A 25655-nucleotide genomic window follows, 5' to 3' on the forward strand; every position below is an offset into this window, starting at 1 on the left:
TCACCAGCTACTTCTATATTGTGCTATTATTAAGGCTGAGCGGATGAGCAGGTCCGAAAGCCCAGGCTGTACACACGTAGCCAATAGGTCTCGCATTTGGGACCTTATAAGTGTTTAGCCATGCAACAATTGGTATTGTTGCACCAAGGATATTCTGCTGCATAACTAAATACTTATAAGGGCCCAAAAGCGAGACCTATTGGCTTGTTAAATCTAGGGTTGGTGGAGATTAAAACTAAAAGGATGCATCATTCAAGGTCTCAGAGTACAACCTCTTGGTCCAGACACTGCGGTTCAAGGTAGGTGATGAGTATATTCAGATTCTCTGCTCAATTCTGGCCTCACCAGTGACCCTCAGCGCAGGTTGCCACCTATCTTGAGAGTTCAGGGGTACCAGTTTTCCCTGTCTTGAGAACTGGCTGTTGAGGGTGGGCTTGCCGGAGTTAGTCACAGACCCCCTCCAGATGTCGGTGAACTGCCTAACATTGTTAGAGATCTTGATCTACGCACAGAAATTGCATCTTACTCCTTTGCTCCCCTTTATTTGAGCCATTCTGGACACACTGTGGTTCAGGGCCTTTCCACCACATCAATCAATACTGAATATTTGGGCCATGATCCTGATTTTTTAGCCTCTATCCTTGACCTCTGAGAGAGTTGTTCTGAGACTTATTGGACTGTTGCCTCAAGCATCCTGCGTGTCTCATTTGCCAATTGGCATATTCAGGCTCTTCAGTGGGACTTGAAATCTCTGTGGGCTAAGTATCAAGGAATCCTATCTAAAAGCCTATATACTCCGAATCAAGGAAACCCACGTGGAAAGGTCTCAGAAACATCTATTGGAACTTACTGGGTATCAAGTTATATCTGATAGAGACATCTAGCCGTAGATTCCTTACTTAGAATATCCCTAGGCGTCAGACTGGTCCTGAAAAGTTTGCGCAGCAGCACCTTTGCGGGCCGGGGGGCGGCGCCGCATGGCTCCGCTTTGACGTCGTCCATGGACGTGAAGTCAGCGGAGCCATATATTCCCCACCCGACGCGTCAACATCAGTTTCCTTCTTTTCCACGCCACAACGCAGATCCTGGAAACCAGCAGTTCCTGGCCTACATCGGGCCTTCTCGACACCGTTGGTGTCGTACCGGAACAGTGTGCAATGCCCTCAGGGTTCAAAGCCTGTGAGTCCTGTGCGCGTCAGATGTCTAGCACTGACCCGCACCTTATTTGCATGTGGTGCCTTGGTGTGCACCACGATTCCAAGCAATGCGGCAACTGTCGACAGATGAAGCCGAAGTCCCTTCGGAAACGCCTTATGAAGCTGTTGGCCGCGCATCTGTCTGGCCCAGCTTCTTCTCGTCTCTGCTCCCCCTCTCCAGAGGGTGCTTGCTCCCGAGGCCTCTCCCGCGACCGGCGCCCTGAAAAAGGTAAGCGGAGCCACAAGCATCCACTGATGTCCACCTCTCGCAGGCGTGCCACTGGCACCCACTCCTCTCGTACGGGGTCAGCTACGGGCGCCCGGAGGTCAACTCCACCATACCCTCCTTTTCCAGGAGTTGAAGCTATACTCACCCAAATGGAGGCCAACTCCCGGGCTATTCAGGCCTACTTTGAGCCCCTCTCTCTCCCTGGCTCGCCTTCGGGCCCCACAGAGGCAGAGGGTGCTCAGGCCGGGCCCTCGTCGGCAGATCCTTCCCCAACCAGGGTTGTGTGCACTGACTCTGGAGCCGAGGCGACGATGTTGGGCCGTGCCTCAACCGTCCTGGTCGCTCTTGCACACTCCGCCAGTCAACGCATAGCCCTGTGCGGCTTCCTGCACGGACAGCGGATTTGGCGTTAGGGGCGCCGGGTTCGACGCCAGGCTCTCATTGCCAGTCAACGCACAGCCCTGTGCGGCTTCCTGTGCGGACGACGGGGGCGGCGTCGACGGCGTCGAGCTTGGAGCTGGGCTCCAAGTCGGGCGAGCCCACACCCAGCTTCAACCCTGAGCCCATGCCTGAAGCAACGCTTCAGCTGACGTCGAAGTTGCGTCCCCTGTGGAGGCCATTGACATCCGGTCGACGCCGACACAATGCCCACCGATGCCGCTGCTGACACCTCCATCGCTGCTGGTGTCCATCCATTCATCCACACCGGTGTCCATGCATAAGATTGACCTTCCTTCCTTCCGGATTCCTCGTTTCTGTCCCCTCAGCGGGGTCGGGCGACACGGGTATCCGCTACAGCTGCTGCTTCCCCTGGTCGGGAGCCACTGGTGCAGGTCCCTAGTGTGGCATGGCCCTCGGGTCGTTCCCCAGCCCTGCTCTTCATGGCAACTGGGAGAACTAGTCTCCAACTGTCTCCTACAGACAGCCTCTTGTCGCCTCCTATGGTGACTACTGAGCTAGGGGCCGCCTATGCGCGGACTATCAACCGGGCAGCTGCTATCCTCAGCTTTCAGCCTCCTGTGGTACCCCCTCATTCCTGATCCCTTAATGGATCTGATTCATCTTGAGCCCATTACTGAGCAGCCCTTGCTACCCCTTGGGGGTGCTTTAGTAGAGGTCCTGCGTGGCGCATGGGCACGGCCCTCTTCCGGGGCCCCGGTTGATCGGGCCATTGCCGGTAGGCACCGTCCTGCCCCGGGGGATCCTCTTTGTCTATTCCTCCACCCTACTGCTCAGGGCCTGGTGATTCAGGCAGCCTTTGGGTTACAGGACTCCTTCACGTTGCCCTTGTTTCTTCCTGGATGCATGTGGAAGACAGCTTTTTGCTTCTTCTAGCGCAGCCATCTGCGCTTTAAACACCACATGCGTGTTTGCACGTGCGTCCTCCACACTCTGGGACCCCATGGCTAACCTTATTCCTTCCTTTCCGGAGGAATTGCGCTCAGAGCTTCTCCGTCTTGTTCTTCACGGCAAGGAGATGGCACATTTTTCAATGCGCTCCTCCTTGGATACCACTGACTCTGTGGGCCGTGCTCTTGCACGGTCAGTGGCTTTGAGCCGCCATGCCTGGATGCTTGGCAGTCGGTTTCCTGATAATATTTGGGAAAGCCTCCTAGACATGCCATTTAACGGTATAGATCTTTTTGGGTCCCATGCAGACTCGGCGATTTCCAGGCTTCTGTCAGGGCTGCCATAATTCTGCTGTGTCACAAGCTGACTTCTTCTTGGTTGCGGGTCTTTCCTTACGACCCTGTTTTTATCAGAGATGGGTTGGTGACTCTGTATTGTCTGTACAGCCGTATGGCTGGTTGGTTTTGTTTTCAGTCCTCTGACCGTCTGTTTTGCCAAGAGGACGCCCCCCTTTCTTGCCAGGGGTTAACTCTTGCCCTGTGTGGGATATTGGCTGGTGGCAGATGTCTGCATTCGTCTTTGTTAGCTCCTGTGGAGTTTTCATTGTGGGTGTCCCTCTGGGATTCATATACCCCCTTACTGTGTCCCAAAGGGTTGCATTGCTCTGTTGTCTGTGGTGCTTCCACTCTGGGTGTCTGCTGTGTAGTATCTACCTTGCATGCCCTGCCATCATGCTTTTTGTCACATGGTTCTTTAACGCCAGCCCCTTCTGGGTTGTTCTCGCTGATGAAGAGTTGCCGTGGCCTCTCTTTTGTACAATTGTTATGACCCTGTGGCTTATTCCCCAGCAGTTTTATCCACATCCCAGCTCCTTCCACGCAGGGATTTCTACGTACTGCTGGCATTCTTAATGTGGCGGATTCGTGGGGCCGGTTCTCCCTGAACTCCACTCTGCCTGGCGTCTAGGACCCATGAGTTGGTTCTGAGTACCCTCTTGTTAGGCTAGTCTTTTCTTCTAAATTGTCCTGCGAGGGTACTACTCTATCTCTTCCGGACTGGAGGCATACATTGCATATAGCCTGGACTAGTCCCACCTTTTGTATAATACGGGTACTTTTGAGCGTACCCTAGTCCCTGGGTTTGGCCGGGTTTCGGCATCCCCTTACGGCTGTTTCTGCGCCATGCTCTTTCTAATGGCTTGTGCAGGCTTTCCTGCCTAGGTATTGGCCCTGTCCTCTTACATCACCAGATCTTCTCTGGTGTTGCTGGAAGTTGCCTCCTTGATATTGTGCGCATCTCAGCTGTTCCTGTTGTCTTGCTTCCTGGTGTACCTTCAGGCCCCGTTTGAGCATCCTTCTGACGGTGTATGGGCATCCTTTCAATGCTCTCACACATGTCTGGCTGAAAGGTCTCCGCAGTACTCTTCTTCTGTGGTACATGTGGGGCCGGTCTGCGTTCTCTCCACCATACCACTTAGCAGTCTTTTGGGTTGGCTTGTCGACTGCCGCATCCTTCGGTTCTTTCACGCCATAGGTTCAGTTCTACTTCCTGCGAGGTGCTGAACTGCCCTTTTTCAAGTTTCTTTACTAGATGTGTTTTTGTTCCATATCCACCCGTACTGGGCAGGACTCGGTATCCTGCTGCCTTTGTATCTTTACAGGAGCAGGTTCAACAGTGTTTTATGCTGTTCGGGTTGTTTAGCTGGGGCTCGCTCTGGCTTCTTGTCGACACCTTGGATCCTTTGAGATCCTTCATGCCTCTTGCTTGTCTTCTTTCCAAGTCGGCATTTTTCAATCAGGCACAAGCGTTCTGGCTTGGTGTTTTCCTTCTCTCATCCCCTCTACACATGGGGTTTTTTCATGCTATTCTGGATGGGCTGTGGTGCCCTAGCCTCCCCTTGTTTCCCGTTTGCTTCAGGGCATAAGGGTCTGGTGGTTGGCTGCGCTGTCATTTGTCTTCACTGTGTTTCTTCCTTTGGTTGACAACACTCTTTTGGTCATGTTATTGACGGCTAGGTTCTCTCTGAACCTTAGTGGGGTTTAGTCGCAGTACCGCCTCCTCTATGGGTATGGCTTTGGTATCTATTCTAAGTTAAGGAATCTGCGTCTAGACGTCTTTATCAGATGAACTAGTTACTTACCTTCTGTAAAAATGTATCTGGTAGAGACATAGTCTAGCCGCAGATTCCTTAACGCACGCCCGTCCTCCCTGTCTTGCGACAACCTTTTCAAGTTGGGGTTCTTGCCTTCGCCTCTCTTTGGGTGGCTTTATTCCTCTACGGGGTGATGTCTTCTCTCCGACACACGATACTACATTCTGTTTTGTGGTTCTGCTCTACCCATCCATGTATTTGGACGGTAGACCCATTTTCATGTGTCCTTTACAACCCTTACCCTGGGTTGTCCGTTGTGAGTCTAAATCCTTTCTTCTACCGCTTGAGGTTTCTTGCCTCCCCTGTACTCTAGTGGTTACAGACTCTGGCAATTCTACATTCGGTAGGTCCCTTATTCGGCTCCGACGTCTCCTTTTGGATGACGCCTTATGGTAGTTTGTCCTTACTCCTGGGTTCTGGACTGGTTGTCCTTCACTGTCTTAAAATGTGGTCGCAGCCTTTCTGCCATTGGCTGTGATGGTTCACTAAGGAGCTATGGCTCAAGGGTAAGTCTTGTGCCTCTGGTGGCACAGGCTCACACAGGCCAAGGGTTCGAATCCTGCCTATGCTCTGCATCTTCTTCTGCCTCAAGGGGAGGTTTTTGGTCTTAACAATTGTGGGGGTCCCTCCCAGAGTGGTGCTCTCCCCCCCTCCCTCCTCCTTCCCCCCCCCACCCCCCCCCCCACCCTCACCCCCCCCCACCCTCACCCCCCCCCCTCAGTTTACATTATACAGAACCTGGCACTGTATTTCTATGCCGATGTTTTTTCATCATACCTTGTTTTTTCTTTTTCTGCACACTGTTCCCATATTTTCAGTTTTTGGTGATGGTTTCGCGTTCTGAACCGGAAAAGACTTCTGATGAAAACTGATGTCAGTGCGCCGGGGTGGGGCATATATGGCTCTGCTGACGTCATGTCCATGGACGACGTCAGGGCGGGCCCAGGCGGCGCCGCTCCCCGGCGCGCAGGGGTGCTGCACAAAATTTTCCAGACCAGTCTGACGCCTAGGAATATTCTAAGTTAAGGAATCTGCGGCTAGACTATGTTTCTACCAGATACATCGTTACCCAAGGTAAGTAACTTGTTCTTCTAGAACGTTGCAAGGTACCTACACAGGAGGGGTGGCACTACTCGCACATAAGGGCATGATTAGATTAATTAGATCTAAGGTAGATACATTCGGGAGATGAGCCGTTGCAGAATGCATATATGATGGCGGGGGGTTTACATTCTGCTCTATATACAGCCCTGTCACTGATGATTCTGCACTATTGGACTGGATTAGTGTTTAATTGGTGGGGTGGCCCATGCCTTTAGTAGTATGTGGGGATTTCAACATTAATCTAAAAAGAGAGGCCTTGTTATAAGTACTGCAATGTATCAAGGGCGTAAGCCCAAGGTTTTCCTAGCATTGCCTCGGCTGGTTAATTTATATGAGCTACGTGATGTATGGGCTGATAAAGAACCACTAGACCCAGGCTACACTAATTATTCCGCTCCTCATCAGGTCCATGTACGCCTAGACTTCTTTTTTTTATCTCTAATAGGTTGGTCTCTGCCTCTCGTATATTTAAATTTCCATGGGTGATGTCCAACCATAACCCCCTTGTATTAGAACTTGATGTCCATGCAACTTTACAACCTAAAGTGGGATGGTCATTTGAAAGGGCTCTGCTGCTGAATGAGGAGTATATTACATATATTAGGGAGTGGATTTCGCTATTTATGGCTGAAAATCTAGAGACTGCTCCCATTGAAGTAGTGTGGGACACTTTTAAAGCCGGGATCCGTGGGGAAACTACGAGATACAGCTGGAATAGGCAGAAAAAATCGAAAGGCCATCTGCAGGCTCTCTACCAGGGTCTAGAACAGGCGGAGGCAGGCCTTGTGGAGGCTGTTACCAGGGGCCTTGACATCGGAGCAGCCCAACTTTGGTTATACTAGCTAAATCAGCTATTGGGGATATCTCAGCTCAAAAAGCGGCCGAAAAATATACAGTATGGAAAAACTAGGCCTATGAATTGAATGAAAAGGTGGGGCATTTTGTGCTAGACAGCAGACAACATACAGCGATATCAAACTAATTTTAGATCCTGAGCTGGGCCCCACTGAAGCCGGACGGATACGCTCCGCCTTCCAAAGATTCTACCAGAAACTGTATGCTGAGGAAGAAACGGTTCTGGAAGGTAAGGAGTCATATTTATATTAAGTGCCTATGGATAGTCTGGGCAGGGAGGATCAGGAGCACTTAGATCTACCCATTTCAATTGAAGAGATCTCAGCAGCAGTGTCTGGATTATCACCTGGAAAGGCCGTTGGGATGGATTTTATCAGGGGGGAATTTAGCAAAGTTTTTGCTTAATAATTTTATACTGGAGGTATTTTGGCCATTCAGAAGGGTAACTCTCCTCCTGATTCATGGGCTTCAGCTAGAATGGTAGTCTTCCCTAAAAAGGGAAAACCACTGAATCAACTAGTATCCTATTGGCCCATCACATTAATTAATTTGGACACTAAGCGTTTTTCTAAAAAGTTAGCCTCAAGACTAGCTAAGTTTATCAAAAAAATTATCTCACCTGTTCAACATGTTTTCATCCCTGGAATGGTCACCACAGACCACCTCCGCCGGGTAATTACTCTTTTTGACATGGCCAAAATCCAAGGAGACCCTAGGGCGCTGTTGTTATTAGACACTGAGAAAGCATTTCATAGGGTCTCCTGGCCCGCTCTTTGGGCGATATTGGAGAATAAGTGTCTATTCACAGATTTCATATCATGGGTGAAGATGCTGTATATCAATCCTATGGCTAAAATTTCTCTAATGGGGGAGAGTCGAAGATGGTTAAGATCCAGCAGGGTACAAGGCAGGGTTGCCCGTGCTCTCCCTTAGTATTTGCCCTCTATATAGATCCTTGAATCCTCTGGATTCAAGGTAATGCTGTTATTTCACCAATGGTCACTAGGGGCTGGGAGACGAAAATTCTTGCTTACGCAGAAAATCTTGCGATGGTAGCGCCCACATTCCAAGTGATGCTGTCAGGGAGATTGAAGAAGAGGCTGACTGCTTTGGACACATCACAGGATGCAGACTTAATAGGGACAAAACCTGAATACATTCAGTTTGAGGATACACGGGTGGTCCCCAATGCAACATACCTGGGCGTTAATATTAGTGCTGATCCGGATGATGTGGTCAAGGGCAATTTGGGCCCACTAATTAATAAAACCAGAGTCAAGTTGTCAAGATGGAACAATCTCAGACTCTCCTTATCTGAAAAAAACAGGTTAGTATTAGATTCCTTACCTTAGCATATCCCCAGGCGTCAGACTGGATCCGGAAATTTTTGCGTAGCAGTACCCTTGCTTGTCGGTAGGCGTCGTCTGCGGCTCCGCGTTCGGCGTCGTGGGCGCCGTGATGACGTCGTCGGAGTACTTAGACGCCGCCTCCACGTGCTGACGTCAGTTCTTCTTTTTTCCGTGCCAGCAGCGCAGATCCGGAAAAAGTGGTACCTTTTTTTTGACTAAACTTTTTTGATCCCTTTTGATCATTTTTTGAGTCTTCGACTCCGAACGGTGCCGATAGGGATGCCAGGTTTCAAACCCTGTGAGGACTGCGACCGACTGATGTCGGTCACCGACCCTCACCGTCTGTGTCTCCACTGTCTCGGCGTCGACGACAAGACCTGTTCCGGTTTCCGGGCCCTGACTTCGAAAGCTAGGCGGGAGCAGCAAGCGACTCGAACTCCGGCAGTCGGCCCCGTGCCACGAGAGGTCCCGGTCCAGACGGAGATCGAGGGACCGGTCGCGGGATCGGAGCCACCATAGCTCCGGGAGTCAACATCACTCCTCAGGTTCGAAGTCGTCAGGTAAGCACAAGAAGTCGAAGAGGCGTCATCGCTCTTCCGACTCCCCCCTATGCTGGCGCGACGCGGCCGGGGGTTCGCGTGACACCGCCCACGCGGCTCCGTCAGAGTCGCAGGCGTCGCGTCCGCCCCCATACTCTCCAGTGGGGGCTGCAGGCCCCCACTGGATCCGGATTCGGGTCGTCGCCGGTTGACCTAACGACCTCACCGGCGCCGGTCCCTCAGGTGTCATCTCCGGCGCCGTCTTTGGGCGGCGCCGTCCCCGATGCCTCCCTCGACCCGGTTCTGACCCGACCGGACGCCGCTTGGAGAGTTTTAATTCAATGAACCGGCACCATCATTTGACAACCCTGAGTATCAGGAGATGGGTGATGAGGAGTATTGGGAGGGGTCTGAGGACCCTCTGACACGGGAGTGTCAGTCCCAGGAGGACTGGATAGGCAGACTTGGTGATGCCAGTGGTCTGGACACCTCGCCAGACACTGGTTTTGTCTCACCTCCTACCGTGGCTACGGAGGAGGGGGCAACCTACAGCGTGGTGTTGACGCGGGCGACCAAGGCCTTGGGCCTGACGCTCCCCGTCGCGGCTGTGAGGACTAACCTCCTCACTGAGGTCCTTAAACCGCAGTCAAGCTCGGCTGAGCCTCTGCTGTCGTTTAATGAGGCCTTGACCGACGTTTTTTTGGGCACTTGGTCCAGGCCCGCTACAGGTTCGCCTGTAGATAGGAACGTGGCCAGACGCCACCGCCCGGCCCCGGACGACCCTTGTTTCCTGTCCACCCACCCCACCCCTGAGAGCCTGGTTATCCAGGCATCCAATTCCCAAACCGCATTCCCGTCGGCTCCGTCTGACAGGGAATCCAAGAGGTATGAGCAATACGGCAAGAAGGTATTCTCCTCCCTGAGTCTGGAACTGCGGTCTTCCAACACCGTATGCCTCTTGGGCCACTACACCCACTCTCTGTGGGATACGGTCGCGGACGTGCTGCCAGAATGCCCGTTGGAGGTACAGGCTAAACTCAGCCAGGCCCTTGTGGAAGGCCGAGATGCGGCACGGTACTCTATCCGGTGTGGGCTGGATACCACCGACTCACTGGGCAGAGCGATGGCAACGACGGTGGCGATTCGTCGCCACGCCTGGTTGAGGTCAGCCAACTTCTCGGCTGATGTCCAGAATACACTCATGAACATGCCGTTTGATGGCCGTCGCATCTTTGGCGACAAGGCAGACCATGCGCTTGAGCGCTTTAAGGACTCCAGGGCTACGGCCAGGTCCTTGTGCCTCTTGGCCCCGTGCCAGCAAATGGGTGCCTTTCGCTCCTTTCGTGGCCAAAGAAGGGGCGCCCCCACACATGCTGCCAGCCACGCACCGCAGAGTAATACCCAACGCGGTGGCACCCGTGGAAACCGCCGTGGCGGCGGTCGGGGACAACGGCGAGGACAGTCCGTGCTTTCAGGCCCATGTGACGTCAGTGGGGGGCAGGGTTCGCCATCACCTCCTCCACTGGCGCACTGTCACATCGGACAGGTGGGTGCTGCAAATCGTCCGAAGGGGCTACTCCCTCCCTTTCGAGGCGACCCCTCCAACCATGCCACCGCAGAACCACCGTGTATAGGGGGATCATTTGCGACTTCTGCAGGAGGAAGTTACGGCCCTCTTGGCCAAGGGGGCCATCAAGCGCGTTCCTGGGCCAGAAGTAGGGTGTGGTTGCTACTCCAACTACTTTCTGGTACCCAAGAAGGGCAAAGGGGGCCTATGCCCTATCTTGGATCTACGGAACGTCAACGGCTTCCTCCGGAAGGAGAAGTTCAAAATGCTGACACTGGCTCGGGTCTTGGCTTCCCTGGACCCAGGAGACTGGATGGTAGCGTTGGACTTGCAGGACGCTTATTTCCACATCCCCGTCCTGCCGGCCCACCGGCACTACCTGCGGTTCACTGTGGTCGCGGCTCATCTGCGCAGGTTAGGGGTTTCAGTCTTCCCCTACCTCGACGACTCGTTGTTGAAGGGGGGCTCGCCCCAGACAGTCGTCAGCCACCTCCAGACGACGGCAGACCTCCTGCACCAGCTGGGGTTCTCCATCAATGTGCCGAAGTCACACCTGTGCCCCTCTCAGCAGCTCCTCTTCATCGGAGCGGTTCTCGACTCGGCGCAGTTTCGGGTTTATCCTCCCGAACAGCGGGTTCGGGATATTCAGGCTCTGATTCCACTCTTTCAGCCTTTATCCCGGGACTCGGTCAGGTTGACACTGCGGTTTCTGGGGCTGATGGCCTCCTGCATCCTTCTGGTGCATAACGCCGGGTGGCGGATGCGGACTCTGCAGTGGCACCTGAAGTTTCAGTGGGCCCAGCATCAGGGCAACCTATCCGACCATGTCCTGATCTCGGAGGGCACTGCGAGACAGCTGCAGTGGTGGCTCACGGACCGCGATTGGGTCAGCAGCAGATCCCTCTCCCTTCCCCAACCGGAGCACGTAGTTGTGACGGACGCGTCCCTCCGGGCCTGGGGAGGCCACATGGGAGATGCGGAGATCAGAGGCCTCTGGTCTCCGGCGGAGTCCCGGCTCCATATCAACCTTTTGGAGCTGCAGGCGATTCGTCTAGCACTGAAGGCATTCCTCCCCTCTGTCAGGGGGGAGTGTAGTGCAGGTGTTCACGGACAACACCACCGCCCTTTGGTACTGCAACAAACAGGGCGGGTGGGGTCGTGGACCCTTTGCCAGGAGGCTCTGCGCCTCTGGAAGTGGCTGGAACATCAGGGCCTGACCCTGGTGGTTCAACACCTGGCAGGTTCCCTGAATGCCAGGGCGGACGAACTCAGCCGTCGGTGCATGATGGATCACGAATGGCGTCTGAACTCGGACGTGGCTCAAGGCCTCTTTCAGCAGTGGGGAGAGCCTTGGTTAGATCTATTCGCGACCGAAGAGAACGCGCAATGTCATCAGTTCTGCGTGTTGGAATTTCCAATTGGCGGGAATTTCCATTAGCTCGGAGACGCTTTTCGTCTCGAGTGGAGTTGCGGTCTGTTGTACGCCTTTCCGCCTATACCACTTCTGCCCAGGGTGCTGAAGAAGATCAAACGCGACCGGGCACAAAGTCATCCTTGTGGCTCCTGACTGGGCACGAAGGTACTGGTATCCAGAGCTACTCAGTATGTCAGTCGATCCCCCGGTTCGTCTGCCTCTTCAGGAGGACCTTCTGTCGCAGCAGCAGGGGACGGTCCTCCACCCGAACCTGTCTAGTCTCCACCTCCATGCTTGGAGATTGAGCAGCAACAGTTGAGGCCATTTGACTTGCCTCCTGAAGTTTGTAATGTCATTCTGGCAGCCAGGCGTCCCTCCACAAAATCGGTATACGCCTGAAGGTGGAATACATTTGTGGCATGGGCCGTGGATCCACTTTCTGACCCTCTTTCTGAGGTTCTTCTCTTCCTTCTTTTTCTTGCCCAGCAGGGCTCTGCTCTGGGCACTATCAAGGGCTACCTTTCTGCCCTATCAGCCTTTCTAAGGCTGCCTGATCAACCTTCTTTGTTCAAGTCCCCTATTGTAACTCGTTTTCTGAAGGGCATCACACACATGTTCCCTCCTGTTCCGTTTGTGATGCCTCAGTGGGACTTGAACCTTGTTCTTACATTTCTGATGTGCGCTCCCTTTGAGCCACTTCACAACTGTCCTGTCCGCCTTCTTACTCTGAAGACTGCTTTCATGGTTGCCATCACCTCTGCCAGGAGAGTGAGTGAGCTCCAGGCTCTTTCATCTAAACCCCCTTTCCTTTCTGTCCATCCGGACAAGGTTGTGTTGCGGACTAGGCCATCTTTCCTGCCCAAGGTTGTCACGGCCTTCCACATCGGGCAGTCTATCACCTTGCCCACCTTCTTTCCGCCACCCCATCCCTCTAAAGAGGAATAGCGGCTCCACCGTCTGGACCCAAAACGTGCGATTTCGTTCTATCTAGATCGCACACGCCAGTTCCGGGTGGATGACCAACTCTTTGTTGGTTACGTGGGCGCTAAGAAGGGACGGGCGGTGCACAAGAGGACCATCTCTCGGCGGGTCGTCTTGTGTATCAAGGCATGTTACTCCTTGGCGAGGAAGGAGCCTCCTGTTGTTGGGCTGAGGGCCCATTCCACTCGGGCCACGGCGGCTAGCACTGCCCTGGGCCGGGGAGTCCCCTTGCAGGGCATTTGTCAGGCAGCTACGTGGGCATCCCTGCACACGTTTGCAAGACACTACTGCCTGGACAGCTAAGTCCAGAGGGATGGTTTCTTTGGCCGTTCCGTCCTCCAGGACTTTCTGGTGTGATTATTGTTCGCAGACCCACCTCCGGCGTTGGTATTGCTGGGGTATCTGTGAGAAGTTGGCCTGATATATAATGCTCACTAGTTCTAGTGATCATCTTGTATCAGTCCAAACAACCCTTATGGTGATTGGTTGTAAGTCAACCTTATAGACCAGCTATCCTAATGGTAGCATGGACAAAGCAGTCTTAGGCTAAACTCTTTTGGCATGTGAAGCCAGCTGTTTTACCACAATATAACCCCTTGAATACCAGATGAAAGGACACTACACAGGTTATGAAAATAAACACTATATTTGTTAATAACAACACCTCTGAACTCTTTATGAGGTCAGAGGGCTAAGCACATGACAATCTCTTACGAAAAATACGACAAGTTGCACAGAATTACAATGGTGCCCTAGAGGCACGACAAACCATATACTAAGTAAGTGGAATGTGAAAGTCGATAAAAGGAATGGAGCTGCCAGAGGCTGTAGGATCGTTGGGACCACCCTACACTAACTCTAGGTAAGTAATAGGAGGCCCACGGAACGCGTGTGCAGAGTGTGAACTCACACGCGAGATGCGTAACAACGTCTATGGACAGTACAGTTCAAGATAAAGGTGAGTACAGACAATCCTGACAAGGTAGGACTAAAACGACTGTGGAACTGGACACTAGGACAGTTAAACTACCCTTGAGCAAAGAAATGCTCTCGTTACCTCACCCACGGGCTGCGGGTGCATAGGTGTCAAAGTGTGTCGGGTTCTCGCGTTGAAGTCTATGGAGCCTGGAAGAAAAGATGCTGCAGGCGACCAGGAGGAAGATGTCCGGTGCGATCCAAGGGTGGATCGGTGAAGAAGAGGACCTGAAAGCAGAGGGGACAGTGTTCAAAGTCACTAGCCAGTGACCGGTGGGGAACCAGGAAGGAACCACGTGCTGTTGTTGCGATCAGGTGAAGAGTGGACGCTTCACTCTGCAGCCACGTGGACCAGGAGGTGTCTCCGACAACCAGGATGGAGGCACGAGCTGTCCCACGCAGGCTCTCACTGTCGGCGGTGTCGGATCCGGGATTGGAGTCAACAGGCCTTGGCAAAGGCAACCCACGCGGTGAGTGGAAAAGGCGTCTGGTGCGGACTAGGAGAGTCCGGGATGCCCCTCTTTTGGAAGGGAGCAAGGGCCAGTCTGGAGCAACCAGACCAGCAGTGAAGATTCAAAGGTTCGTCGTCTAGGAGGCCACTAGCCAGCCGGCAAGTGACCAGACAACGCGTCGAGCAGCAAACAAGCAGAAGGGCCCCACGCAGATCTCGTGGAAGCTGGAGGGCTGATCTTCGATGCAGGGGCTGCTCGGGGCTGGGGCTTCTCAATCCCCAAAGCACTTGGTCGAGTTTACCTCGGGAGTCGTGCTGGAAGCGAAGTGCAGGTTCGTTCAAGATGGCCGGTCCCACGTGTCTCGTCGCACCCACGGGTCTCAGCTTTGCTGCAGATGTGAGTTGAGGTCGGAGAGGTCTGGGAATCCGGGTCTCGTCGGGCTCTGAAGTCTGGATCCTCGAGGGAAGACGACAAAGTGAAGCGGCTGGACGCTTGATGGTGCCTGCAGTTGCAGGGTGGACACTCCTTGCCCACAAGGGAGATTCTTCAGTCTTCTGTGGAGCAGAACGTCGAAGTCCAGAGTTTCTTCTCGTAGAATTGTTCAGGATAATCTAATTTGGAATGGGACCAGCTCCTACCTTTATTCTCCTAAAGGGGGCTGCACTACTGACTAGGTCCCTCCCCTGGGTGGGACCAGGAAGGGGGGTGGCTACACCCCCTATCCTTTGTCCGGTTTCCCGCCAGAGCTGGGGCAGGGATGCCCCAGCAACTGGTTTGAACCGGTGTATGCACAGGACACCTTGTGTGCCCCTGGCATGTCTCATTCCTTTCAGGCCTGTCCTACACAATACACAAAATCCTGTCTGGGGTGGTGCTAGCACCTCCCAAGGCAGGAAACCCTTTGTCCAAGCCTCCCTCGCTGGAAGGACTCCCAGCAGCAGGAGGTCAGACTTGTGTCTGTGGTGGCAGCATCCATTTTGTGATGCCAAGGCTCGAGTTAACTTTAACCGGGGTTCTCAGTTACATACATGTCGTGCCCCTCTAGAAGGGTGGAATGCTACCCCCGTCGCCAGAATTGGCGAGGGGTTGTATTCCAATTAATATGACACCTTACTCGACATGTTTTGATAATGTTATACCAGAGTTAGCATTTAACCGCGAGGTTGATAATGCACTTAAGAGTATATGGTATAGCGTTTTCATGGAACAGCTATTAGGACTTGGTTCCGCAAGCTGCAGACGGGCTCAGCTCATGCCAGAGCACCATCTCACATAATTCCAAGCACTCTGCCTTCAGGATTGATAAGGCCTGCCATAGGAGTGACTGATAGGAGTATATGTGTCCATTTTAGGGTTAGATACAGGTATACTATATCTACAGCAAAGGGTGATTACACCACCTTGCCCCAGCTGTCGTGCAGCCAGTTGTGTCAGTTTTAGATGGCCAGCCAGGGGTGGCATAATACATGCTTCAGCCCCTGGTAGGCCCTGGGTACACCTATGCCCTGGATACCTAAGGTACACTGTACAGGGACTGATAAGGTGGACCAGTGCCAATTGGTAAATCCACCTAAAGTACACGGTTGTCAATTTAGAGAGAGAACAGCTAGGCTGTGGGTCTGATTAGCAGGCCCACAGCCAGGGAAAGTCGTAAACCAGTGAAGCAAAAAGCAAGAATCTGGGGTGACCATAGGATTGCAGACCCCACTCTCCTACAGTATCTATTCTAAGGTAAGGAATCTAATACTAACCTGTTTCTTTCAGATGAACAAGTTACTTACCTTCGGTAACGATATATCTGTAAGAAACAGTAGTTAGTATTAGATTCCTTTCTGCCCCACCCATCCTCCCCGTTCTGCGAACTGATATCTAGGGTTAAGGTCATCCCCTTTCAGGGCCCTAGTTTTAATGGCACCAGTTTTGGTTTTTAACATGGCTCTGCGTTTCTGGCGCGGAAAAGCTGTGTATAAGAACTGACGTCAGCGCGCGAGGGCGGCGTCTAAGTACTCCGGCGACGTCATCCCGGCGCCGACGATGGACGCGGAGCCGCAGACGACGCCTACCGACGCGCAAGGGTACTGTTACGGAAAAGTTTCCGGATCCAGTCTGACGCCTGGGGATATTCTAAGGTAAGGAATCTAATACTAACTACTGTTTCTTACAGATATATCGTTACCGAAGGTAACGAACTTGTGCATTCAGGCCGAACATCCTCTCCCTGCCAAGGGGGGGAGGGGGATCATTCTCCACCCCAATCTCCAAGGCCTCCACCTACATTCTTGAAGATTGAGCAAGGACATCCTTTCATCTGCCACCGGACGTGGTATACATCATATTGTCGTATCATTGCTTTCTACCAAATCCATTTACTGTGGGAGGTGAATCAACTTTGTTGCATGGTTTGTTAACCATGAAGTGTAGCCTTTGCTGGCCATGCTGTCACAGTTCCTGCAATATGTACTTTTCCTTGCTCAGAGAGGTTGTCAAGTGGTATTTTGCTTCTTTTTCTGCTTGCCAGATCAGCCATCCCTTTTAAATTCCCCACTGATCTGCGTTTTCCCAAAGGGCCAAGTAATATTTATTGTTCAACCCTATTTGTTGTGCCCCCAGTGGGACCTTAATTTGGTGTTTTGTTTTCATATGGGGACTCTGATTGAGTTCCACTATAGTTGTCCCTTAAGAATGTTGACTCTTAAAACTGCATTTTTGATCACTTCAATTTTGCTAGACAGGTGAGCGAGTTACAAGCACTTAGTTCCTGCCCTCCCTTTACCTCCTTTTATCCTGACAGATTGGTGTTGCAAACCAGGGCTGCTTTCCTACCCAAAGTGGTGAACCATTTCCAACTGAATCTGTCCATCATCCTTCCAACCTTTCACCCTCATCCCATCCAACTAAGGAGGAGGAGCAGTAGCATATGTTGAATCCTAGACCGACGGTCACTGCTACCTGGACGGCACTAAGGACATACAACTGGATGACCAGCTCTTTTTTTGGGTGCTGTTGTGCAAAAAGGTAAAGCCGTACAGAAAAATACCCTTTCGAGACGTATTTTTCTCTGCATCAAGACTTGCTACGCTTTAGCTAAAAAGGACCCTCCAGAAGGGATCAGAACCCATTACACCAGGGCCAAATCAACCACTTCTTCTCTTGCCGGAGGCATTCCAATGGTCCACTGACAGATTATGAACTACAGAAATATAGATGAAAAAGATAACGAGGTAAAAATATAGAATGCTAAATATCGACTCCCTATACTCACACAGGTAAGTACAAAAATAGCGAAAAAGAATATTGATGTCAAAAATATTGTTGTACAAAATATCATTTTTTATATATGTAAAATAATAAATATTATTTTAGATTTAAATAATAAAATTAATTTAAAACACTCGATGTAGTAACATTTTAACAAATATAACAAACTTAATTGAAGCATGTTAAACACATAATATATCTATTTTTTTCCCTTTAAAACAATTAATAAAAAATGTAACCCCTTCCATGCTGCCGCGATTCTACACCTGTGCTGGACATTCCAAGTGCGGGTGTGGTCATGACGGCCTCCGTCCGTCATCAGCACACGAGCACTGTAGTGCATGACGGCTGGGGTCCGTCATCAGCATGGAAGGGGTTAACTTTACTTTATAATTTTATAATTATATAAAATGTATATGTGATCAAGGTCGTGGAAACACGACCGAAACGCGTCATGTTAAGATGCAGGGAATAAAGTTGCACTGAACTTGAAAAAACAGCAGCATGTTGTGGTCCTTACCTGTGTTTCTCCTTTTATTTCGGAGAGTGGGCCAATGATTATTCATATATATATATATATATATATATATATATATATATATATATATATATATATATATATATATATATATATATATATATATATCCTACTGGCGGTCGCCAGTAGGTATATATAGTTAGGATTTTTTCTCTATGGGATTTTTGAAAATTCTATGTCTAATAACTTTGGCGTTTGTGGACGGAATTGGCTGAAATTTTCAGGAAAATGGAACATTTTGTTTCTGAGCAGCCCCTGAAAATTTGGGGGGGTTCGTCAAGGGGGGGCCGAGAAAAAAGGGGGGTCCCAAAACGTGTTTTTAACATTGAGTTTTCCATAGGGCGGTTGGCCTCACTTTTAGCCCGAACGGCTGAATGGATTTGCACGAAACTTGGCAAAATTGTAGGGACTGATAGCCCGATGTGCCTTTGCTAGGTCTCAATATATGTGCTCCAGTGGATTTTGAGAAATTAACGTTCAAAAAAAGATATATATCTGTAACAGCGGACCAGGCAGCGCTCCGGTTCGCGGACTTTACGCGTTACGGAGCTTTGTGAAGCGAAGCTGATTGGTTCTCCGGCGTCTGTAAACATTCCAAACAGTCTGTAGCGGCCGCCATCTTGTCTCTCGGTAGGATCGAGAGACAAGAGGAGGCCAAAGCGAAGGGGCAAATGACCATAAGGGGGCATAGTAGATCCTCCCTGACCCTCTAGGTTTGATGTGGAGGTTTTAAAAGGGCCCCGCGGGGCAAAAAAAAAAATATAATAATAATCGAACGGCTGAATGGATTTGCACGAAACTTGGCAAAATTGTAGGGACTGGTAGCCCGATGTGCCTTTGCTAGGTCTCAATATATGTGCTCCAGTGGATTTTGAGAAATTAACGTTCAAAAAAAGATATATATCTGTAACAGCGCTCCGCTTTGCGTACTTTTCGCGTAACGGAGCTTTGCGAAGCTGATTGGTTCTCCGGCGTCTGTAAACATTCCAAACAGTCCGTAGCGGCCGCCATCTTGTCTCTCGGTAGGATCGAGAGACAAGAGGAGGCCAAAGCGAAGGGGCAAATGACCATAAGGGGGCATAGTAGATCCTCCCTGACCCCCTAGGTTTGATGTGGAGGTTTTAAAAGGGCCCCGCGGGGCAAAAAAAAAAAATAATAATAATAATCGAACGGCTGAATGGATTTGCACGAAACTTGGCAAATTTGTAGGGACTGGTAGCTCGATGTGCCTTTGCTAGGTCTCAATATATGTGCTTCAGTGGATTTTGAGAAATTAACGTTCAAAAAAAGATATATATCTGTAACAGCGCTCCGCTTCGCGGAGATAAAATTATCTCTGTATTACCTAGCTGTTGCTAACACCAGTTAGCGACCGCTAGTAGGAGATAGTGACCATCTTGGGCCCCACTTTGCATGTCAGTGATATTTATCACTAATGACATGCAAAGTGGGCATGCCAAGATGTTAGCGACTGGAAACAGTCGCTAACATCGCTATCTCCTATTACCAACTTTTGGAGATATTCGCGCTAAGCGCGAATATCTCCAAAAGCTACCACCTGCCCTGAGCAGTTCTTAGCCATGTTATCCAATGGGAGGTGGATAACATGGCTAAGAGCATTAGCTCGGTAATGCATGAATATCGGTGAGTTTTCAGCGATATTAATGCATTGCGGTCGTTTTTTATGGCATTTGCGATAAACCTTGATAATAGCAAGGTTTATCTGCGATAATTTCTGACGATGCTTAGCGGTAAAAAATTCGTTGCTAAGCATCGTTAGGGATAAATATCGCTTAACTTTGGTAATATGCCCCAACGTCTGTTAACGTTCGATTCGAAGGAAATCAGGAAGTGTTGAAAAACATTGTCTGCGCCATCTTGCCTTTTTTCAAATGCCACACTTTTGTTGTGCACGGCAGCCATTTTAGATGACTTGACCAGACCCACTCTCTGCACGCTGTCGATCCTTAGCATGGCTCCCCACCCTCGCAAGCATCTCCCCCAGGCACTGGTCACCCTCGTTCTCTGTCTTATGCATGGGTAATAAACCTCCCCCCATCTGCGCTGCTCTTCCCTGAGAATCACACCCTGTGCCCGCCCGACACCTCCCTTTCGCCCTATTCACTACCGCACCCTCTGACACTCCTTTTCCTCTGTGTCCAATTGTCCAGGCCGGTCCTAGGCTGTCAGCTAGCCCTGCAGATGTAGTTTATGGCCCCAGCTGTAAAGAATCACCCCTCTTCAAAGGAGTTATAGTAGATCAAGGCCCACACTCGATGAGATCCGTCACAGCACACGCGTTCCTACTATCTGAAAACCATCCTGTATTGTGATTGGGGAGGGGACCGAGCCTGAAGCGGAAGATTCCAGGGATGGCTCTTTGTACATCAAAGTTTTTACAATTATGTGTCACATTAAAAATATATAGCACTCCAACACAGTAGTAAGATTATAAAACTTTAATAACTTATAAATACATACAACAAAACAAAAACAGTAAAAACATATAAACATTTTTAGGGAAAAACAACGAAGTAGCGGTCGGCTGTGCGAATAGTCCCAACGCAGCACAACGTCCAGATTTCTGGACGGCACCCAGGTGATGTTGCCTGGGTGCCGCACTGATTTCGGCATCCGGCGTGGGGCGTCGCGGGGGGTGGGTCATCAGTAGCAAACTGTTGTGCGAATAGTTCCAAGGCAGCAGAACGATGGCACCAAGGTGATGTCCAGTAAGTTGCCGCACTGGTTTTGGTATCCTACAATGCTGCTCCGAAGAACGGCGTGGGGCGCCCCGGGGGGGGGGGGGGGGGGGGGGGGGGGAGGCGGCGTGAACGGGCCTCTCCAGGTGGAGTCTCGTCTGTTGTAGTGGGGCGCCCCTTTACCGTTTCAGTTGCCATTCCGTCCGCTTTTGGTCCACTGTGTCAAAAGCCGCAATTCAGCTGAGTTGCGCCCACTCTTGCGGTGCAGCAATAGGCGGCTGCCACAGGACTCTCAAAATGGCGGCAGGCTCTTTTCTTTTTGGGCCTGGTCCACTGAAATGGCCCTGGGACACCTTGCAAATCGGACGCTTGTCTGCTAGGTCTTGGACCCCTTTCTCGAAAGCGTCCCCTCCGCCTTGAGGATTCAACAAAAGTTTTGGGGGCCCCCGACTCCTGCAGGCTTCTGGTGGGGAGCGGCTGCCATGATTGCTCGCGGAATGACCACGACGGAGCCACGAGATGGTGGTGCTTTCATGGTGACGCCAGCTTCAGTGTGAAACATCCAGAAACAAGGTGGGGCTTTCATCGTTTGGGAAAAAAAAAGTTTTCATCCAATGAAAAGTGTTATTTTTAGGTCATATGATCAAGCCTTCCATCATTAGGAAACCAAAAGTAAAATGAACCAATGAAAAGTTTTAGAAACAAGTCACATGACCTGTTATGCGGCATAGGGTATAAAAAGCGTAGAAAATCCGTTGGCACGTGAGGCGGCGTCAGTAGCGGACCGATGTGCGAATAGGCCGAAGGCAACACAACGCGCCAAGATCCGGATGGCACCGAGGTGGTGTCCAGCAAGTTGCAGCACTGGTGTGGCCATCCTACAATGCTGAAAGTCGGCGTGGGGCGCCCCGTTGGCCTCTGAGTTCGCGTCAGTAGCGGACCGATGTGCGAATAGGCCGAAGGCAGCACAACGCGCCAAGATCCGGATGGCACCGAGGTGGTGTCTAGTAAGTTGCCGCACTGGTGTGGCCATCCTACAATGTTGAAAGTCGGCGTGGGGCGCCCCGTTGGACTGTGAGATGGCGTCAGTAGCGGACCGATGTGCGAATGGGGCCAAAGGCAGCGCAACAATATTTTCTGAATAGAAGACACCACAAGGCGCTGAGATTCCAAGATCCGGATGGCACCGAGGTGGTGTCTAGTAAGGTGCACTGGTGTGGCTATCCTACAATGCTGAAAGTCGGCGTGGGGCGCCCTGTTGGCCTGTGAGATGGTGTCAGTAGCGGACCGATGTGCGAATGGGGCCAAAGGCAGCGCAACAATATTTTCTGACTAGAAGACACCACAAGGCGCTGAGATGCCAAGATCCGGATGGCACCGAGGTGATGTCTAGCAAGTTGCTGTACTGGTGTGGCCATCCTACAATGCTGAAACTCGGCGTGGGGCGCCCCATTAGCCTGTGAGATGGCGTCAGTAGCGGACCGATGTGCGAATGGGGCCAAAGGCAGCGCAACAATATTTTCGGAATAGAAGACACCACAAGGCGCTGAGATTCCAAGATCCGGATGGCACCGAGGTGGTGTCTAGTAAGGTGCACTGGTGTGGCTATCCTACAATGCTGAAAGTCGGCGTGGGGCGCCCCGTTGGCCTGTGAGATGGCGGCAGTAGCGGACCGATGTGCGAATGGGGCCAAAGGCAGCGCAACAATATTTTTGGAATAGAAGACACCACAAGGCGCTGAGATTCGGTTAGCACCGAGGTGGTGTCTAGCAAGCTATGCAGCTGAGTTGCGTGCGCACTTGCGGCGAATAGGTCAAAGGCAGCACAACAATGTTTTCTGAATAGAAGACACCACAAGGCGCTGAGATTCGGTTACCACCGAGGTGGTGTCTAGCAAGTTGCTGCACTGGTGTGGCCATCCTACAATACTGCTCCGAATAACGGCGTGGGGTGCCCGAAGGGGGGGGGGAGGCGGCATGAACGGGCCTTCCTAGGTGGAGGCTCGTCTGCTGTAGTGGGGCGCCCCTTTACCGTTTCAGTTGCCATTCAGCTGAGTTTTGGCCGCTCTTGATGCTACAGCGACAGGCGGCTGCAACAGGACTCTCAAAATGGCGGCCTGTTCTTTGGATTTGGGCCTGGTCCACTAAAATGGCCCTGGGACACCTTAGAACTGGGACGCTGGATTTTTTTTTCCTTTCCTCTACATGCAAAAAAAGGTAAATGCCCGGTACGTTATACGCTTCATCTGCCACGATGTACTCTCCAGAGGAACCGAAAAAAAATATAGTTATGGTAACTATACCATGCATCGTCATATGGAGAGGTGGCACCAATTAATTATAGTGCTGCATAAAAGAGAGATTTGGAGGAGAACCCCCGACCTGCCAGTACATTCATCAAAGAAGTGGCACTGACAGCATCAGAGGCAAGGGAAACGGTCCCAAATATTTAGAAGAACTTTGGAAGGATTAAAATGACATGTTTAGAGTGTGGCAAATTAATTTCATGTGGACAGATGAGTGTTACTCTTTAAATACAGCATATGAACATCATCATAGTCGATGGTTGGTACAGACATTTTGACTATATCCTGGACCTGCCCGTCCTCGCCCAAAATGGCGCCGGAATAAATGGGACTCGTAACTCCTTGTTGTGTACTGGTTGCAGAACCTTGAAATCACGAGATACGTATGCAGTTTTGAAGCACATGGCGGGCGGGGACGAGAATTGATTGAGTATTTCGACATCCCTATTGATAATAAGTTCTGATGTGTTATTGATTACTGTACTATTGAAAGTTCGAATTAACGTCGCGCATGGTACTTGCCCGCAAATGTATATCTAGATAATTTTATTGTAACTGGCCCTGTCGTATTTTAATTATAAAATGTACGTCCACCGATTCCGCAACTGTTAGACACCTTAGTTCTTGCAACCTAATGGCCCGCCCGTTACGTTCCTCTACAGTGTAAATGTCTACTCATCATATACGATTACAGTTTGCTCCGTGGCCGGCCCACGTGGTTATAGGCTCGTATTTGTATAATGAAATTTTCACAATAAAGGTTTTTAAAAGAAAACATGGTAGTAGTATATACATTGGTAAAGTTTTTAATAATAGTCACTGTTTTAGAATCATTAAAAGGCAAGTGAAATAAAGCAGACCAATTAAATGAAGGGTAAAAGGTATAATACGCAGGAACGCAGTAAAGATAAATGGTCAAGGGCTGTTGTGTTTTCTACTCCTGCAACATAAAGTGATCGATAAGAATCTCATATTCAGGCGTATCGGCGACTAAGACAGCAGGTCGAGCCTCTTTTGCTCAACGGCTCCGTCATGGGACGAAGAAACGCCCTTTTTCTCGAAAAAAGAATATATTTTACTTGCAGGACAGTTGTAAATTTTCCGGGAAAGTACATTAGCCTGGAGCATTATAACATATATTTAAGAAAAAATAATGTTCGGAAGTAATAAAAAGCGTAATTCTTAGGTCATATGACCAAGCCTTTCATAATTAAAATAAGAAAAGTAAAATGAACCAATGAAAAGTTTTATTAACAAGTCACATGACCTGTTATGCTTACGTTACGCGCTGCGCGTCGCGCCCCGGATGACTTCCGGATGCGCTAACGCGGCGCGTCATATGACGCATTACGCGACAACGCAGGTCCAGAATATAGTCAAAATGTCTCCACCAACCAGCGGTCGGAACACAACCCCTTTCAGCAGGCTAAATAGTTCTGTTAAATGACAACAGAAGGGACAGGCAACAAGAACCATCAGTCAAAGAGGGGAGGGCTAGTTCTTCTCTACCGGGTTACATTGGGGCGCTACCGGAACTGATCGAATTGGTAGTCTACAGTGTTTCTGGATGTTTCAGACTGAAGCTGGCGTTAGCATGAGAGCACCACCATTTCGTAGCTCCGTCGTGGCCATTCCGCGAGCAATCATGGCAGCCGCTCTTTAACGTTATTTTGGGCGGGGTGGGTGGCGGAGCCGAGCTGTATTGCAGCCATCATGGTGTGGAGTTCAGTTCATCTCACTAGTTTCGTATTTGTCATGAGGGGTTGTTCTTAATGTTTCTATTTTAGCGAGGTCAAAAAGAGATCCCATTAGTGGCCTACTGATTTTGCTCGATTCCTTTTGTTTTTTTACACGATTTTTCGCTATCTGCAAAGACTAAACAGAGTATTGCGACTCTGTGCTTGTTTGTAAATAGAGAATGAACCAAAGAGAACAATCAATCAAATGGAGAGAGAAGCAGGCACGACGTATTACAACGGGGGCAAAGGCCTGCGTTAACTACCCTTCACTATCTGCAAAGAGAGAGTACTCCTAATAGAAATGAGGGGGGGGGGCAGCATTCAAAGCAGATCAGTGTGCATAAACACGAAAATGTTTTTACTTACCACGTACTTGACATTCGACAGCTTATGATATTTGCTATTAAAAAACCATTGAAATTCACTGAAAAAACCATAGGTTATAGACCATATATAGTTAGGAATTAGCATTTACAAAACCTTGAAAATTCACTGAAAAAAACATAGGTTATAGACCATATATCGTTAGGAATTAGCATTTAAAAAACCTTATTTTACTCACACAAAACCATTGAAATTCCATATATAGTTAGTTGCACTAACTATATATCGCGCACCCGCAATCCACTGCTGATGATGTCACATATTACATCATTCATGACATGGTCAGTGACATCACTGATGACATCACTGATGACATCTCAAATGACATCACTGATGACATCACTGATGACATCTCATTTGACATCAATGACCACATCACTGATGATATCATTCATGTGACAATACAATGCATCTCCTCACACTTTAATATAACCTCTGTTACACCCAGTGTTAAATACAGAGTATAATTTTTGAAACCATTGACACACCAATACTAGTTACTACATACGCACTCACTGATTCCTACGTCTACACACACATTCACTCATTCACCCATACAATCATTCATA

General features: G+C 50.2%; 1 protein-coding gene across 2 annotated transcripts in view; it reads left to right on the forward strand.

Moving 5' to 3' along the window:
• The window catches only part of BRWD3 (bromodomain and WD repeat domain containing 3), a 1637103-nt gene that overhangs the window by 1202810 nt on the left and 408638 nt on the right, over positions 1–25655 (forward strand). The window lies entirely within an intron of this gene.

The sequence above is a fragment of the Lissotriton helveticus genome, chromosome 4_1, assembly GCF_964261635.1.
Source record: "Lissotriton helveticus chromosome 4_1, aLisHel1.1, whole genome shotgun sequence".
NCBI classification, from domain to species: domain Eukaryota; kingdom Metazoa; phylum Chordata; class Amphibia; order Caudata; family Salamandridae; genus Lissotriton; species Lissotriton helveticus.